Consider the following 6,000-nt stretch of genomic DNA (forward strand, 5'->3'; position numbering starts at 1 on the left):
GTGGGGAAACTGATATCAGGGTAGGTATCACCAGTAGAGAAAGGATGTAAAGGCGGTAACACTAGGTATTATCAGGCTAATCTAGCTGGTAAAGTGATAGATGATAAAATTGAGGAGAGCGAACTTTTTTAAGCTCAAAAAGTATGTAGATCTTTGGATTGTTGTCTTAAGTCATATTACTTAGAAACCTGAGATAAGTGCAAAGTGATCTCCTAAGGAATGTGTTTCAGGAGAAATAGGTAATAGAGTGAGGGATGCCAGCAGTAAAGGAAAGGAAGCCAAGCAAGTGTGCAGTCTTAGGCAAAGTCATGCAGAAAGTGATTCAGGCTGAATCCACAATGGGATCAGGGTGTATAAGGTACGTCTCAGTTGTTGCTTCTAAAGGTAAGGGAGCTGAGCCTTCATGCCATCAAGTTATTTGCTAAGCGTTGCCCCATGGATCTCTCAGGTCATCCTGACTCTTTGTGAGCACAAAAAAAGCTCCTCCTCTTTCTAGAGGGCATCCTCTAAGAAGAGTCAGAGGTGCAGACCATTAGAAGAAAAAGCAAACAAAAACTCTAAAAGGGATCCCAGGGGATCTGAGTGGAGCCCAGACGTATCCACTACTGGTTAGTAAAACTATGTTGTTGTGCTATAAAATATGATCAGTGGGTTATATGTGCTTCAAAGAATGATGTTTGAAAAGTTGTTGAACAAGAATATGAAAATTCCTTGCAATAAATACACCAGCCTTTAAACAAGTTGCTTCATTAGTTGTTAGAAGGTAGAGATTACTGTGGTTATGGAATGAACGCAATGGACAAGACTTAAAGGTACAAGGAAAGAAGATCAGCCAGCCAGAACCAAGATGAAAGATGTTTATATCAACTGTGACTTGAAAGATCTTTCGCCAGGAATATGTTTTCTTACAGGACAAATATGCTATAGGTCCAGAGTTTGACTCTGGGAAACGTGAATGCTTTGGTTGAAGAAGGGAATTTGGGCCTAAAATACATTTGATTCCTGTTGTTCAAACAAATAGAATTTAATTAAAAGCTTATATGCTGTAACTGCTAAATTTGAATAGTCCAGGGAGTATATTAGGGTGCAAGAGATTTTCATGTATTGAGGTAAATGGAGTATATATTCAGGTTCAAAAAATTGATTTGGCTTGAACTAAAGAAGTTTGAGTTACGGCCTATCAAACATACATTGTACATCTGCTTTAAGCATTAAAATAAAGAAGGACTCTCTTAAGTAAAGTACTCTCTTAAGATAAGCATATGTACTTCCCCTTCTCTGCTCTATTGGTAATGTCTGTATTAGTCTCTCCCCTCACCCCACACCAGGGTCTTGTTGACTTGCTAACTTGCAACTGAATACCTCTTTGAAACTTTGATGAATAGGTACCCTGGCCTTGTTTAATGTATGTTCCTTGTTCTAAAAAGATATAAAACAGTACAGAAAACCATACTTCTTGGGAAGGCTTTCTTCCTTTCTGGAAAAGGCCTTCTTGGATTATAATCCTCACCCTGGCTCAAGTAAAACTCACCTTATCTCTCTTATCTACAAAATAGTTGTTAGTTATTTTGCATCCACAAGGGAACATTTTGTTTTTGTTTTTAACCTCTGTTTGCCAATAGACTGCATCCACATAAGTGACCTCAGGAAATACCAAGAGAAGAAAAGCCCAGCTAAACCTATACAAAAGTGTTGACCAGTAGAATTGTGATAAAAATAAAATGGTTGTTGTTTAAGTCATTTGGTTTTAGGCTGATTATTAAGGCAGCAGACAATAATTGTTACACTTTCCACACATACATGCCAGGACACACAAGTGTGGGGCTTGGTGTTTGGGTTTTCACCAAGTCTACTACACACACCACATAGAGACCTACCTCCCTGTTGCTTTTACACCAGAGTCTCTTGGGAAGTTGCTTAAAAATCTGTGTTTGAAAAGTATGTAATCAAAATCAGGGTATATTTTAATCTACCTATTCACCCCTTTAATTACACAGACAACCACACGCTTACATGTGTCCTAAGCAATCAAATCCAGGAGTCCCTCTGGAGTATCTCCTTGGGTAAGTGATTGGTAAAAGCCTCTGTGAGAAGGAATTGAGAGAAGAACAAGCTTATCATTATATGTGTTTGTTACTTGTCTTTCTATTAATAATAACTTTCTATTTATTATCTCTCTGTCTCTCTCTCTATATATATGTATTCAATTTATCCATCTATCTCCAGTCAAAGAAAACTAGTCTAGTAATTGGCTGATGCTTTTATTTATTGCAAAGGGAACATCAAGCCATTTAGTATGATAAACGCATTTGCTGTGTCTTGATCAGACATAAACAGTCAGCTATTATCTATAGAACTGATAGTAAAAATGGGGCATGGCTACACCTGCACTTTCCCAAAGTGCCTATAAATGCCTTGCTCAGCAGCAGAATTCTGAAATCTGTAGAACAGCTTGTTGCCATTGGGCTTAAAGCCTTCCTCATCAGTCATGTTATGATATTCTTGGTAGCAAATGCTGTCATTAAGATTATGAACAGACTTCACAAACACTTTCTGATTGCCTTCTCATTAAAAACAAATTTTTTTAAGTTGTCCTCTTGGCTGACATGTTTTATATTTGTTCCTCTGTTATAGTTTCCACATAGCAAGGCAAGAACTTCTAAATAGAAGGGAAGACTTAGGGAGAAAAATAGCAGATGCAGACAAGTAATATCAGTCTGTTCAGAGCTACGTGACTGTCTTTTATGGCCTACTCTTTGCAAGATGCTAGAATATATGTCCACTTGGCTAATAAATTCCAAATAACTCTCGAGTCCCATAGTGCTATGTGTAAAAAAAAACTCATGGAAAAAACACTGGCCTGTTTAGATGAATAGAATACATCCCTAAATGGGAGCTACACTAAGTGAAGAAAATAAAATAACATGTCCTCAGCAAGTTAATGATCATAAGGAAAACACATCCGCTCTATTGACCAGTTATTTTGTGTATTTCATGTACTTAATATAATGGTCTTCTTCCAATACGGAGAAATAGTCCAACGACTGACATAGACGAATCAATTTTTTATATTTATATATTTAGCTTTCCTTTCACTCACTTTTTACTCACAATCTCTTTTATTTCGTTTTCCTTTTATGTTGTAACCTGTTTTTTCAATTCTTTATTTTGTTTGTCTTTCTCCAACTCCAATATTTTACAATAGTTTCCATTCTTTTAAAGGAAAATTTATCTTCCTCATTTGTGAACATATGGTTAATCACAGTAAACATACTGTGTACCCTTGAAAATACTGCATTTGTTGGGTGTAGTGTTTTGTAAATACTAATTAGGCTAAGGTGTTTCCTATTGTTCAGATGATTTTTGTATTTACTGATTATTTTTATCTATTTTTCTATTAATTATTGGAATAAAGGTATTAAAACCTTCTACTATAATTGTTAAATTGTCTTTTTTTTTAATTCTGTCCATTTTCACTTCATGTATTTTGAAGCACTATTTAGTGCCATATACATTTATGATTTCTATGTCTTCCCGATGAATTGACTCTTTATTATTATGAAGAGCCGTTTTATCTCTGATAATGGTCTTTGTGTTGAAGTTTATTTTATGTTATGTTTAGATAGCCACTCCAAACTTCTCAGGCTTAGTGCTTCATGGCATATGCAATGCAATTACTGGTGTGGCTGAATTTTGATCTACAGTTTTATTATTAGTTTTCCTATTGGCCCCTGTATTTTTTTGTTGTTGTTCATCTGCAACCCCTTTCCTACCTTTCTTTGAAACAGAGAAATATTTTTCAGAATTGCATTTTAATTTATCTTTGGCTTTTTAGATATAACTCCTTGCGTTATTTTTAATGATTACTTTAGATCTTATAGTATGCACCTTTAACCTTTTACATGCTGATTTGATATTTTACCACTTCAACTGAAATATTGAAACATTGAAACTATTTAGCTCCTTTCTCCATCTTTTTGTTATAGTTGTCAAATAGATTGGATCTATATTAGTTATAAACTTCATAAAAAATGTTATATGTATTTAACCGCCATTTGAATTTTAAATAAAGAAAATAATTGTTTTTAAAATATATTTACTCAGTTACTTAACAAAGCTTTCATAATTCCTGGAGACCTGAGTTTTCTTCCTATTCGTCTTTCAGCCTAAACCTCTTCTGATAGAATTTCTTGTAGTACAGGCCTACTTGCAATGAACCCTCGGAGTTTTGTTTTATCTGAAAGTGTCTTATTTCACCTTTATTCTTAAGCGATATTTTCACTAGTTATAAAATTCTGGATTTGCAAGCTTATTATTATTATTTTTTGAGCACTTTAAATATTCTGTCTCACCCCATTCTGGTACCCATTTTTTCTGATGGAATGTTTACAGTAATTTGCATTAAGCTGTTGCTTAACCATGTTTAACCATATGTAATATGTTGTTTTCCTCTACATGCTTTTAAGATTTTATTTTCATTTTTTTGAAATGTCCATTAGTTTTACTAAGTGTGATTTTTCTCCACATTTATTATGCTTGGATTTATCTAACCTTCAAACATCTGAGAATTTCTACTTTCCCCCAGATTGAGATGTTTTTGGTTATCATTTATTTTACTATTTTTCTTCTCTTTTCTCTCTCTCCTCTTTCAGGGACGCATGTGTAGAACTTTTGATGTTTTTCTACAGTGCATTAAACTCTTCAAAATCTTTTATTTTTTCTTATTTATTCAGACTGGATAATTTCTACTAGTCTGCCTTCTAGTTTACTGCTGTTTGTTCTGACATATCCTTTCTAGAGTTAATCCCATCTTGTCAGCTTTAATTTTTATTTCGCATATTATACTTTATACAATTTTCGCTTTTTAATATATATTTTTTATTTCTCTTTTGTGGTTTCCTACTCTTTCATTCATTTCAAGCATATTTTCTTATACTTAAGTGAGTATAATTATAATAGTTTCTATAAAGTCCTAATTTGATAATTCCTAGATCTATGTCATCTAAAAATTGGCTTTTGTTGATTGTCTTTTCATTTGAAATGGGCCACATTTTCTTGTTTCCATATCATCATATGTTGATTAATTTTGGATTATCTACTAGACATTGTAAATGTTATGTTGTTGAGAACATAGATTCTGTTACATTCCTCTGATCGATGTGGATGTATTCATTTTTGTTTTATAAGGTAAGTAACTTGGTTAGTCTCAAACTACAAACTCTCTCTTGTTTTCAGTGGATGTCTGCTCAAATTGCAGTTCAGTTACTCCAGCCTCAGCTGAGAGCCAATTTGATTCTTCCCACACATGTGTAGTTCAAGATTCAGCTAGAGTTTCTACACAAATTTTGAATTATCAGTTTTGAATTCTCTTCTTTCTAGGATTTCCTCCTCATTTTCTGGTGTCTATTGTTGTCCAGGGTTTTGTTCTCTGGTTTTTACCAACACAAAGATGTCAGGGTTTTAAAAGGAATTTCAGTTATGTTGTGCCTTTCTGCAAAGTAGACTTCCATAATGCTAAAGCTGTTTTAAGAGGAAATACCTTGTTTCTTCTTCTAAAAGTTTATTCCTTTCCCCAAAGTGTTAAATTTCAGTGTGTGTGTGTGTCCAGAATTTATAGTTGTTCCCTATATGACCTTCAGTCTAGTAGGGATTCATTCCACTATACTGGAAGAGAAACTTTGTGTATCAATTTGGCAGAAAAATGCTCAAACCTATATAGTGAATTTCTCAAAAAGACTGAGTGAACTTTGTAAAAGTTGTTTGAGTTTATATAGTCATTTAGTTTTTAAGGAAATATTTTTAAGCATACTTACTTGCCAGGCAGTGTGAGTATAAAGAAAAAAATTAATATCATCTCTTATCTCAGAAAATGACACTTAAGAAGTCATATTCAACATAGATACTTTAACTTGAAAATTATTTTAAATGCAATGCTATATTCAATGCTTTCATTGAACATAGTAACACATATGCATAATATAATAATGTGTTCATTGCCAG

The sequence above is a fragment of the Equus caballus genome, chromosome 8 (assembly GCF_041296265.1).
Source record: "Equus caballus isolate H_3958 breed thoroughbred chromosome 8, TB-T2T, whole genome shotgun sequence".
Taxonomy (NCBI): domain Eukaryota; kingdom Metazoa; phylum Chordata; class Mammalia; order Perissodactyla; family Equidae; genus Equus; species Equus caballus.